We start from the raw sequence: 14,410 nt of genomic DNA on the forward strand, positions 1-14,410 counted from the left end.
GTTTAAAATATTCCTCCTTACTTTCAAAATTCAGAGTGGCAATTGTCCAGATTATTTGAGGTCGTTGATCGATATACAGACACGGCGTCGTACTTCGTTCACTCCACAAACTTCTTTAACTAGGCGTGGTTGTCAGCGATAGCAACGAACGCACGCTTTGAATCTTTCGGTATCGCCTGAAACGCCATTTTAAAAAATCTCTTTTGAGGGATTGTTAAAACCGTTTATTTATGATATGAAAATTTTAAATTTTGTTCAAAGCACGAAGATGTAGGGTAGTGCGCTTTTTTCAGGGAAGAAAACTACTGTTGGTGTTAATGATACCAATAGTAGCTGTATGGTATCGCTTGGAAAAGTACCAATACTAAGTACTGAACTATAGGAGTAGTAAAAGCATCAGTATTAATTATGCCTGTAATAGATTAAGTACTATTAGTTATGAGTGTATGGCACCAATGCTACTGTTATGATTCATGAAATCACTAATAAAATACCGATAAACTGTTGTATGATGGCAGAATGGTGCAAATACACACATTTGGTTGCTGCATCATGAAAAAAACCCCGGAGAGTTGTTTGCTTGGCACATTTGTGAAACTTTTGTAGATTTTATAAAGCTATTTTGGGACTTTTACTATGGCTATCCAGACGCAACAGTAGACCAGTGTTAGTGTTGTGTTGTTGTGTTGATCTCAGCTTGAGCGTGTGCAATACCCACAATGCGTCACTCATCAACATTTGTTTCATTTCAGGAGCACAGTTTTTACAGATATCATGTCAGCAAGTCATCTATCGGGTGTGACACCTGGTCAAGATATGTTGAAAAAAGAAGGGTGAAATTTTACGAGAAGATTTCATGAGGTGCTCTCAGAGAATCTCTTGCACCTCTCTTACTTTAAAAAGTGATGCGCATCCATATAATCCTACGCCAAACAACTGTTCTTATAGTTTGCCAATCAACAACAACAAAGTTTTTTTCGGCCTTTGTTTAATTACATAGTATATGAAAACCTACATGAGAATACTCAGAGGAAAGTCTGTAATTTTACAGGGAACTTTATCTAATATTGTCAAGGTGCAATGTCAAAATGAAAAGTTCATATGTACAAATGTAAGATTAACACGACTGGAACTAATTTGGGAAAATTGGATCTTTATATATTTCGAATTTTTCAAAAAATGTTAGGTGTCCTATAGCTGAATGTTGCAATATTACAAGTAACTCATAAAAACTAGTGTATAACGTAATGCAAGTTCGTAGTAAAAATGAAACCTTTAATGGTTTGCATTATGACATACATGTCCACTAACTTTTCATTTTCATTTTTTGAGAATTTCGCAAGAGTGAAATGTATCATAGAAATAATGTTTATGACTAAATGAATAAATTTATAGTATGTCTTTGTTAGCTGTGCTTGTAACATATGACATTTGCAAATTGTTAAATTTGCACTAATTTTAGTAACCATGCTTTACAAACCATAGACCATCACAAATGTCGATAAAAGTATAGTGCTGATATGAATCTTATAAGCTGAGCATTATTAAGACAAGAAATTCAAATACAATTGCTAAAATAAGTTTTGAAATTAGAGTAAAGTTAAAATTTTGTTTCAGTAAATATTGGGTGTTTGGCTGTAAGATGAACATTACACACAGTGACTTCTACTTGTAGTGCTCTAAATTATATGATCACAACGATGACTTGAAAGCACATAAAAAAGGACAGTAGTCTAGGTTCAAGGATTTTAAGAGTAGAAACACTTAATTGACAACATGGACTTCACTTTTTGAATGAGAATGGTACAGCCTATTGCATCAGACAGCTGCACTGAATGTGAAAATGTTGGTGACAGTCTGATAATGGGACTTGTGGATTTCTTGATACCTTGTAAATTTGTATTGAGTCAGAAATTAGTCATGTAAATCGTATGTCATATTGCTCCGTACCTTCTGAATAAATTGAAACACTTCAATGGCATTGCACACATCAATTTCTCAAAATTTTCGAGGCGAGAGGGGGACACTCTCGTGCTCTCCCCACTGACATAGCGTGGTCCCTAGATATATATTAATGTGCATTTGGAATAAATGAAAATGGCTAGGTGCACCAAACCCTCGAAAGTGACGGCCGTTTTACAGTATGTAATTTTCATTTCGCCGAAATTGTCTTCTAGTGTCAAATGGGGCGAGTGATCATGACGGCGACACGGACATCGAGTATATGGCGGCCGTGCTTTCTCTAATTGTGCTCCAAAACTGTGGAATGACTTACCACAAGAAATTCGTCAATCATCAAGTCTGGAAACATTCAAAAACAAATTGGAGACCCATCTCTTCAAGCTAGCTTACTGTGCGGACCAATTCTTCTAAGCGCCATTGAACAGATATTTTTTCTTGGATTCTGGCGATATATAAATTTGTTTGATTGATTGATTGATTGATTGATTGATTGATTGATTTGGTGGAAGAGTATCAGCATCCAAGACGATCGTCTGCCCCAAATAGAGAAATCGGAATCAATTTTTCCTTAGTATCACACAAAAAATATCTTCAGACATTTAGGCCTATACTATGCTAAACTCCATGGTGTTCACATACTTGTGACAGTACATCAACCGCGCAACGGATATCCGTGGCGGGGTTGACCTTTTGATGACCCGCATAGACGCACGCTACCCCGTCACAGATAGCTTCGTTTCCACAGCTATCTCTTTTTGAACTCTTAAAATGCACTGGACCTGAGAAAGAAATCTAACTTCACAGGAATGATTTCAACAAAGTGTTCCTACCCTTTCACCTTCAGTCTGAACAAAGCCATGTTCATTGTCTCGCTGGGTCACATTCGCAGCATACTTCATTTTGATATTATTTGACAGAGAGAAGAACTTCCATGATACTTTGAACATCTTCCCAATCTGCAAAGGGGAACTGCCAACACTCAGCATGCATATATATAAACAAGCATTGTAAAGCTGATGCTCAGAGTTTAGAGATATGCTTAAAATTATTTTGTTACTACAAATGTTTTAAGCACTTGAAGATATACCCTCTGTTTTCTCTCAACTGCGCAATTGCGCAAATCGCTCATTTTGAGCCATTGTCCACAGTCACCTGTGGTCTATTCGGCTCTGCGTCTATTCGCCCTATAGACGTGTGTACATATACCTGAGAAGAAGACATACGTCTATAGGGCGCATCGACGCAGAGCCGAATAGACCACAGGTGACTGTACATTGGCTGCCCCTGAAAAAGTCACTGACAGCGCGGAAATTGCACACAAAAACACAGCACGCAAAGACGTCCATGAGGGTGACCAATGCGCATAGTGTACTACGTAAGTGACCTGTGAATTTGCTGTTTTTTCTAGTCATAATGTTCCTTCGGAAAACACAAAATATCGCCTGTCACTTGGCTTTGGTGACGTGCATGACGTGAAGTGTGTACGCATCGAAAAGAACAGCCAACGACGTAGTTGCTGTTCAGTCTCAATGGATGCTAGTGCAGTGCTCATGTTTTAATAGCGGTAAAGTTTTAAAGCAGAACTTGAAATATTATGGAAAATTCCAGCTTCGTGCAGGCACGCTGCAGTGACGATCGATCTCGATCGCAATGAAACACAATAGTTTGATCACCTCATATTTACATTGATTTAAACCCCAAAATTCGGACCAAATCGTGTCCAAGGGAACAAACTACGTCAAATTCTGAATCGGAGAAAGCTTTGGGTTAAAAAATGACAAATCGACAGAGAAGATGGAAAGCAGCCTATCACATCACAAGCTGACAAACATCATAATGCTGATATAGTACGGATGTTGCATGCAACATAGACAACGCAACTGAACTAGGCAACGATCATAATGATATTGGGGAAGCACTTCCTAGGAACTTCAAAGTTAAATCTGCATCAACACTGCCCCCTAAAATGTCAAGTCTGCCCCCTGATTTTGATGATAGGGCACAACGTGCCACTTTCAATGAACATGCAGAGAAAACACTAACAATGTGCTTTTTATAGCACCATAAAGTGTTAAAATATACGATAGATAGCTAGATAGATATATAGATAGACAGACAGACAGATAGATAGATAGATAGATAGATAGATAGATAGATAGATAGATAGATAGGTATAGGTAGGTAGACAGACAGACAGACAGACAGACAGACAGACAGATAGATAGATAGATAGATAGATAGATAGATAGATAGGTAGATAGATAGATAGATAGGTATAGGTAGATAGATAAACTGTGAAAGTGATTCAGAATGCATTTGATTTGCAAATTGTGACAATAAGACTGCGTTCACGAATAACGTTTAGGGGGGAGGGCAGGAGGAATCGCGATTGAAATCTTATTTTTCTTCAGACCCCCCCCCCTAAGTACCCTAAAAAATTATCAAATGCCCCCCCCCTCTATATGGTCAAATATTTTTCAAGTCCCCCCTGAACTATCACAGGCCCGCGTATTTTTCAATGATGTTGGCGCAGAAAAAATAAACACGTAATGCACTGTTCCGCTCACAGGTGTTTATTAGCAATTTGTATAGTCATATATCAAAGGCAAGTTCTTTAAATGCCTCAGTGATGTTTTTAATTTATTGGTCTAAAAGCTAACTTGAGTTAATCCAACTCTGGCCAGTTCAATTGCTCCTGCCGAAGAGCACACAAAATGACAATCATGAGAGAGAAGGCAAATTGTGAATTCTGGCCATATTGTAAAAAACTGAGCACAGTGACCAACCAAAAATTTGTTTCAAAAGTAGAAGATATATAAGAATTAGACGCATGGTTTATTGAGCTCAATATACAAGAATGACAATAGCTATACTATATTCATTTAAACAGAATGTCAGACAAAAGAAACTGCCTCTTTCTGATAACTGACGTCGTCGCTGTACATGAGAGGTTGTAACATTAATCGCCTCACTGGTTTGTCCCAGTTTTCAAGAGTTGGGGAAAATGTTGGTCTACGTGCGAAAAGTAACCAGACGCCATTAATCGAGATTTGCAATGATTGATGAAGCATGTTCTTTTTGCGGGACAAAATCTTCCATTGCAACCTTAAAAAATGGAATTGCTCTGAGTGTGACATCAACGAACTACATCCCGATTCCCGGAGACCCCGGCCTGGCAAGCGGCAATAGGTGAAACCTGGAATACAAATGATACACGATTCAAACGAGACAGTGTAGACCTACACGGCATCTGTTCCATCTTCGCTTGCCAAGGTCTCCTGTCGGGGCAGCTGGATGCTCCTCGAAATGGGATAGTTTAGTGGGAGACATACAGTAGTCCAAGTAGCGGGCCCGTGCGAACGGACGATGCATCTGTCCAAGATACAAACGATAGACTGTGATAGAACGACGCGAATATTTCTGTGCACGCGTTTGTGAGGGAAATGGTATACATGTATGCACCCCGGTTTTCACCTCATGACATAAAGACTTTCGATTAAGGAAACGAAGATAACTGTAGACTTTTTTGACCCCATAATAACAAGATGCTCCAAAGTAACCCGCTCACCAAAATGGCTCCCGATTATGTAACATAGTTTGTGATGAAAAGGAGTGGACGTGAGGTCACTACAAAAATATATTTTTCCTTATCCCCGCTTTTTATTTCATGCGATAATAATAAAATAATTTTATTTCGGTAGTGCATGCTTTTTCACCGTACCTCAGGTTGACTTCTAACCGTGGGATTTATGCGTTTGATGAGATGTAGACATTTTACCCATGTTGTACAGCACGATCTTTGACCCAACCTTGACACGTTGACCTTTAGTCGTGTAGAAAAGGTATAGTTCTCACTAAAAACAAATATTTGACAAAAAAAACAGTAGAATGTACCTACAGCTAGAGAACAAAGCAAACGGGTTGTTGTTCTTGTGTGTCGTATTTGTAAAGGTAGTATGCACCTCGAAAGTGAATCAAGGAATCTTTCAATCATTCTCTTTCAAAATCAAGAATAAAAATAGGGGGTCACCGTGCAAATTTTGGTACTAGAGAAACAAATTACCCAAGATTTACCGATATTAGAAATTTAAAATGGCCGCCATCCCTGCATGTGTTAACTCTATGGAGAATTCTATGGAGAAAAATAAAAATTTTCGAATTTCGAAAAACTAAGCCGGTGAAAAGTTTTCTTTCACTAAGAGCTTTAAAATGAACCCCCACATGTGGTATATCAGAATAGAATTGTAAAAGTTTGAGAGTCCGAATGTCTGTCCCCAAGGTGCGTTCTACCTTAATAAAGATACAGAACACGTAATCGTTGTTGCTGCTATTATTTCAACTATAACCTTATTTATAATATTAGTTGAACACCGTAATAATTTAGCTTTCGCTGCGTGAAGAACAAAGCGAGCATTGAATATAGGGCCGAACGTTAACTCATTAATGATCTGAAGCTATCTAGATTGTCAGAATGCCAAAGATAGCTCGACTGTATCAATTGGACACGGAATCAGAACACCCTGTGAATAAAGAGCGTTACTTCATCTGTACACTGTCAGGCCACATAGTATTATTCTGATCTTTATGTTTGCTTATCGCGAATTTGTCTAAAAACAACGATTACAGAATTATGTTGTATTCAAGTGAATGAATTCTTACAAAGGTCAAGTATATGAGGAAATACTAATAAACACAAGAATGTGCATAGATTAAAGGACAATGAGCTTCTGACTTTGTCAAATACATCATCTGTAATAGTTCAAAACCACGTGAGACATTTCCATGATTTTAAAATTAAGTGTAAAAGGGAAGGGAAGTTTTACGCCACCCTTTAGCCTACAAATGAAATCATCAACCTACATGAAAAGAAATATATACACTTTTTCGACAGTACTGTTTCATGCCAATAAAATAACCTCGAGGGGAAATCTTTGATTCGGTTTAAATTTGCATTAAACGTTTGCTTTGTGTTTAAAAGTACCATAAAGGTTACAGCTACATGCTAAGGACGTAAGTAAGAAACAAACAAAGACAATTTTAAGAAGTACGCTTTGGTCGCTGCGGCTACCGCTGTACCACTCGTATTAAGGTACCCAACGCCTCGAAAAAAGATGGCAGGGAAGTTGTCATGTCCGTCCAGGGTTGGGGTAGGTTTGTTTTGGTCTCAGCACAGGTTTCTTGTTGCTATCGTTAGTTTTAAACATAGGAGTATGATATGTATTGCCAATAAGGATGTATAGTATCAACCTTAAAAGTCTCTTGGTCTTATAACTGGTTCTCTGAAGGTTTCTTGCTGTTCTCTTACTGTACCATAGACCCTAGTTTTCTCTACAGGCTAATGCTGCATGCATGGTGTGATAATTGTGATAATCTTATGCTGTTTTACCATGAGTGGGATTACCCAATGGCCAAAGCAGGCAAGTGTAAGTTACTTCGAGGGCTGGATAAAAAGTGTTGAGCCTAACTTTAAAGGAACGATGCCAGATAACTTTTTATTTCAACTCTTCGGATGACTAACTGACTGACTGGTTTATTTTCAGTCCGCTGTGTATTTGACTGCTGATACCGTATGGGTGGATATTTTACATCTAGCGTTAAGTGTTAATTTTGACGTCGAAAACGTCGAAGGGCTTCACTGGACCGGGTAACCATGCCGGTCAGTACATTGTTCACCGGCCCGCTAACTCCCCGGATGTTCGTACTCAGATGCATGTAATAAATGCAACGCAGGCTCTGTGTCTTTAAATGTTCGCGTATATAGGCCTACTTCGAGCTGTAACGCGACTTGGCAGCCGTGGAAAATGTTGATTCTTTAATCTACAAAAGTCTTCCTTTCAAGAAGCTGAAATTTTGCTCACATCATCACTTGTCTAAGAACTTGCAAGATTACTAATGGCATTTCAACCGGCCATGCAGTTTTGCGGCCAGATTGGAAACTGCGAAAAACACCTACGATGACCATGAAGTAATGTTATATTTAAAAAAAAACACATTTTCTCCAAAGGAAACACACTGTTCGACCTAGTATGTGACTAGTGTATTGACTCATATGAGATCAAAATTTTGAACCCAATATTTTAATGACTTAATATATAATATTTGACCAACTGTCATGTATCTCAACAACCACATGGGCGAGAGGTTTAGTTTGTGTTGAATATTGATCACCATGAGACAATGCTTTGTCAAGCATTTCGGGATGACCTTTCGAACTTTAACCAACTTTTCAAGATGTCAGCAACTGCCACAAGTACAGCTGTGGTATTACGTGAAATGAGGCGCGTTGTTTCTTTTATAATTGACATACCTCAATAATTATGTACATATTACTTAATTTAAGGCTAAGCAATACTGAGAGAGGCCGTTTTCCGTTCGAAACTGACCAGTATATTACGTCTGAATTAATTCAACAAATTTTGGCATGACCTTTGGTGACTTTAATTTGCAATTTCAACTTACACACCTTGTATATTTTCCTTTTTAAACAAACCATTATGCCACCAATACTTATAATGCTAGCACTTCATTTTACTGCTTTGCACTTTGGCTGTCAATTGCTTGGGCCCCATCAATGCTGCTTGCAGCTCTAATGTCTTCCTGCTTCTTTTCAGGCATGACAAAAAGCCACGTAAATTTGCACCGCAGTACGGCTTTTATAGTCAAATCACAGTCCCGACCCCCGGTTTTTTGTGGTCAAATCTTTTACATTGTACATATAGGCCCTCGGTGTCAAGCGCTTTTTTAAGTCCTGCGAAAGTATTTATCGACCCTTACCTACTGTGATTGGAGATTTAATGTCTGCTGGTGGAATTCATGTCGCTCCCGCGCCGGTAGAATATATCAATTTTATATCGTATTTTGCAAAATATATTTGTGACGTTACATGGTCCTTATAGTCTATTACTATACTATCACGACTTTAAACCCCTTCACTGTGGTGAAGAAGTTACAGTCGTAAAAAGTCAAAATCAGCCCATAAAAGGCAGGAACCCCGGCAACAGCTATGGACCCTCAACTAGAGACAGCTATGTAGGTTCCGGGTCAGGCTACGGCCTTTCCTTATAATGAATATTCATGTTACTGAACACATCACAGTACAGTGGAGGTTCAAGGACTGAGAGAATACGCACTTTAGTTTGGTCCCCGAACTGCTATGAAACAGACGATCAAGTTCGTACGTATAAATTGGCAATTCAAAACATGTCGGCCGATACTTGTATTGATGACCAGGGGCCGTACTGGCCGTTGTATTTCCACTGCAAGGTATGGATAAATCGATGTTGTTAATTCTCTGTACATCTAATACCACAAATGTGATGTAAATTCTATATTTACAAGCAAGCAATAAAAATATTATTATTTTACATACAGCCGACATTTAACCTAACGTTGCACTATTCCGTTGCGCTGAGCTCGATGTTTATACTGCTCGAGTTCGAAAGAGGTGAATCGCGGGCGATTACGACGCGCGGCGCGGCGCAAACGCTCGAGTTTCGTAGGATGATCGTAATTTGGAGAAATAGCCTAAGTACCTCGTTCAGTCGATGATGTCATTGTCCCAGGCCATTGGCAATTTCCTTATAAGTAAAAGCACGGTCCCTCCACAAAAGGGACAGTGGTAAAAGAAGGCCTCATGACATGACACCGAGCGTCGAGTATTTGTGATGGGTACCCAGTGTTTAGGGAGCTGTCATTATTTACGGCGTGTGGGGTACGGTAGGAGGAATTTCATCGGAAACTCTGAAATTTCGGGTAACGCCCCCTGCCAACCAAGAGGAATTCGAGTAACCCCAATCTCTCTAATACAGAAATGTTGACGGACCCCCCATGGGAAAAGTTAAATATAAATACATGTATATGATAAGCTTACAAAAATACGATAATAGTAAAGACCTTTCAAATCCAGGTGTATCCTGTTTGATTATCATCAGTTATTCATTACTGTTGACAAAGATGATACCAATAAAATAAAATTCAAAGTCACAACGAAATGTTGATATAAAAGCTTATGTTATAACCAGTATCCAGCTATATGGTATTGTTTAATTTGAATGGGTATCATAACAGGGTTTCACTAGGATATCTGACAGGACAGAATTTGAAAGTACAGGAGACACGCAAGAGACTAAGGGCGGATTATCAGAGGGGTGTCCCCACTATTACATGGAAAATTGTGAGAATTGATACGTACAATGGTGCAATCTGGTACAATTTTTTCAATTAATTTGTTTTTACTAAGTAAAACTGTCAGAACACCCCAAGGAAGGAGAGCATAAGAGTGGGATGTCCCCCTCTCGCATCGAAAATTTGAGAAATTGATGTGTGCAATGGGTGCAGCTGAGCGGTGTTTCAATTTAATTTGCTCCAAAAATTTGAGTAACACCTTCTTTCTCTCCACATTTTGAGCAACCCCCTTGTAGATTTCAATTTTTGAGTGACCCCCATCGGATTCCTCCGACCTACCCCAAGGCAGTAAATAATGATGGCTTCCTTACAGTAATTCGATTGTCTGTTATCATTTGAACACGTTCACAGGAAAAGGTCATCTAAGGTCGATCGTCAGATCGCAACATAGCATGGTGAATGAATTTGGGTCGACAAGGTTGTCCTGCTGTGAAAAATTGGTATTGATACAAACAACAGTTCGGACAGTGTCACAGATCTTACCATGAATAATTCATGGTAAGATCTGCGACTCTGCTCTGTTGCATTGCACAGTTCGGAAAAACAGTTGCAAAATTACACGCCTTCGCTCTTTAAGACTGGTGACACTATTCGGCCAAAATCAGTTTCGTGATTGTCATCAATCTCCGAATAAGAACGCAAAATCACACTTGGGCTGCATTTGGACTGATTGACCGGGGGGGGGGGGCGTGTTTCTCTGTATGATCAGCGGAGGCCAAAGAAAACATGGCAAATAGGTTGGAAACAATTAGCCTACTGAAATACAGCGTAGTTATCGACCACAATAGCATTACAGGACGACAGGATGCAGACTGCTTAAGGTAGAATGCGTTTCGGCGACTGATCTTGCGATATTCGGCCTGTCAAGCACCTGTTTGGGTCTATCCCTTGTAGTGTTCATTTTGAAGCTCCTTGACTAAATAAGAGTTTCACCAAAATAGTTTTATTATGAAAATCAGAAATTTAATGTAAATTGTCTAGGACGGCGGCCATACACACTTTGAGTTATAAAAGTCAGTAAATATTGGGTATTGTGTTTCTCCAGGTACCAAATTTTGTACGGTGACCCCAATTTTTTATTTTTTATTTGGAAAGGGAATTTTTGAAAGTTTAGGAAAGTTTTAGCAAAAGTTAAAATTCAATTACGAACGCTGACTACCTTCTTGGCTGATAATAACAACAATGTCACAACAAGGGTAAGGCGGTCAGTGACTTACTGGAGCGTTGCTTGGAAACTAATTTGATACCGAGTATTAAAGTTCATAGAAAAGGTCTAATCTTGATGTAAATGGTCATTTGAACCGATGACGTAATGAAATTTGCCAATATATTTCGACTGCCAATGTTTGATTTCAGTGTGAAAAAAGGGTTGTCCGAATTAAATGACGGATTATGTGACACTTGTCATGAAGGTTGAATCTGATGACTGCGTGTGCAATCTTTATTAATTGGGATTTCGAAGAAGTTTATTTCTTTAGCGAAGAATTTGACTTCTTCAAATTATAGCGACCTCTATCCTGTAGGGTTGACTTTTCATAACGTTCGACGTACTTGCACGGAATAATTTTTGTGAGTCCTCCACAACAGCTCTGTGTTGCATACTTCTGTTTCTCCATAAACAAACATTTTAATACTGCTAATGTGATGCCAAAATACTAAAACCACTATTTTCTATTTTTATATTTTAAATCCGATTTTTACATCAAGTCATTTGCTTTGAAGTTTTATTCAGCTGTGACATGATGATCTGCTTGAGCATACGAACCATATATTGCGTACCATGTATTTAGAAAATGGCAATGTTGTAGCAATGGCTGTGAAATGACTGTGAATGACTGTGAAATGACTGTTAGTGCACAGCCCTGAGATCAGAATGAAATATTAACTTAAAAGTCGTGGGACTTTCCGTAAAAACAGAGAGTGTATTATGTATTTTTTCTGTTCTATTGAATAGTTTTCTATGTAAGATGGTATGGTGTGGATTTCATCCATGGCCAGTAGTCAAGAATTCTGCACGTTTTACATTATTACATTTATTCATAAACGAAAAAAATCACATTTAATACATTTTTTCGTCAAATATCATCGTGAAATACTTTACTATCTAGACTTCGACGGAGGGCAGATCGGACGTCCTCGGGAGTTTTGGCCGGCCTTGCATGAAATACACTCAAAAATGCATTATTTCATTTTATGTAATAAATGTAATACATGTAAAAATGTAGTAAATGTAAAGAGTGTATCTAGATCTAGCACCCATTTTTATCATTTAATTCGTGCAGACCTTTAATGTTATGAGTGTAATACATGTAAATATATGTATTAAATTCAAAGAATGTATTTCGTGCAAGCTTAACTAGACCCAGCCCCGATCTTTTAATGTAATTATTGCAGAACTGTGATTAAATAAATATGATACAAATAGAAAATGTAGTAAATGTAAAAAAAAATGTATTTCGTACAAGGCTATCTACAACCAACTCATTTGAGTGTCTGGATAGAACACACAAGGGAAGTGCTAAATTACTTGTTGAGTTGATAGTAGAGACCGAAGTTAATAAGGACAGCACTCTGGCTAAACAAACCATAATGCAATGTATACGTACTGATGCCAATCTGTTTTTATAGACACACAAGGATAAACAGTGGAGTGGAGTTTTTATAGACACACAAGGATAAACAGTGGAGTGGAGTGTTACATGATTAGTATTTCACTCAAATGAGTCGGTACTTTTTATCTACAATGTTATCTACAGAACTTTTGTGGGACATACAAAAAAGTAAACGTTATGTATATGAGACTGTCCAACCATCCTGTTTTTTGCTGTAGACCTAGCCCCGATCGTATGATGCAATTTGTGTAGACTTTTAATGTAATAAATGTAATACATAAAATGTATTAAATGAAAAGAATATAAATGTTATTCTTGCAAGCCCATCGTGACCTAGCCCAGATCTCGTTATGTCTTTCGTGCGAACGGTAAATGAAAAAATGTTAAAAAGGCAACTATTGGCTGTAGCTCGTGGATTTAGGAGTCGTCAGGGATGTATTTCTTCCTTTGAGAAAGAGAAGGCAATATACTGCACTTTTTATCGTGGACATTTCCAAACATTTCTACTCAAAAGAAAGTTGAGCAAGAAAGTAATGTAGAGTGGGAAATAAAGTTGATCCAAGGCAAATGTATTGCATGTATAATAGACAATATTTCTTATATTGATTTGGCTTTCACTGGAATGTTCAGCCAACAGGAACAGAAGTACACTCAGAGTTATGCACACAATGCCAGTAGTGTACCCCTGATAGGACAGACTATTGGTAAAATTATCGACCAGACAACTGAAAAATGGCCAGACAAGATTGCAGCCGTTTTTTCTCAACAAGGCATCAGGAAAACGTTTGCACAACTCAGACTAGAGGTAAATGAGTGTAAAATTTTTATTTGAAGTGAAACATTTTATGAAAAACTTAATTTTATAATGTTCAAGTTGAAAATCTGCATGTATCCTGTAAATTGTGTAATGCTGGAATAACAAACAATTTCTCTCATTCATATTGGCTTATGCCAAGTCTTTTTTAATATCATGTTAGATTAAGACACCCTTTCACATTAAAAATCAAATTAAACAAATAGTTGAATCATCAACCTTTTACATCTGTGTTTAGATTGACAGACTTGCAGCTGGTCTTCTAGCCATTGGTATAAAGAGAGGAGATAGAGTCGGAATGTGGTCTCCGAATCGTTTGGAATGGGTGTTAACACAGTATGCAACAAGTCGTATTGGCGCCATTCAAGTCAATATAAACCCAGCATATAGACCAATGGAGTTAGAGTATGCATTAAACAAGGTATATGTTCATATTTATTGCTCAAAACTTTGCCTTTTCTTAATTACAATATATGTTTTATGTTACCCAGTTTTGCTTTTACAATAGAAATAGGATTCAGTCCTTTAATAGGGGCGTAGTAGAGGTTTTTGAATAGTTAGTGGTATTTTCTACATGCATTAAACTAAATGGTGTTGAGTGAATAAAAGGTACAGAAATCATGATTCTGTCGATGAAAATTTGTTGTTATAGCTCTCATTTGCTGTCAACCTGGTGGGCAGTTGGTACCTGTTGACTTCAGTATGTATGTATGTATGTATGTATGTGTGTGTGTATGTATGTATGTATGTATGTGCCCTGCGTACGATGCTGTGTGTTCCGCTACAGCTAATCGCCCCGCTCACCACAGCCCTGCAAAGACCCGTACGTAGGGTCGGT

The 14,410-nt window shown here is 38.1% G+C and overlaps 1 long non-coding RNA gene across 1 annotated transcript; it reads left to right on the forward strand.

The window, feature by feature from the left end:
• Nucleotides 1-9,069: 9,069 nt before the first annotated feature.
• LOC139129123 (uncharacterized) lies at nt 9,070-13,989 on the forward strand. Its single transcript, XR_011551522.1, has 3 exons — nt 9,070-9,225; nt 13,389-13,563; nt 13,811-13,989. It is a non-coding gene; the product is annotated as an uncharacterized lncRNA (long non-coding RNA).
• The last annotated feature ends 421 nt before the right edge of the window (nt 13,990-14,410 follow it).

Source organism: Ptychodera flava, unplaced genomic scaffold (genome assembly GCF_041260155.1).
Source record: "Ptychodera flava strain L36383 unplaced genomic scaffold, AS_Pfla_20210202 Scaffold_93__1_contigs__length_395732_pilon, whole genome shotgun sequence".
Taxonomy (NCBI): Eukaryota; Metazoa; Hemichordata; class Enteropneusta; family Ptychoderidae; genus Ptychodera; species Ptychodera flava.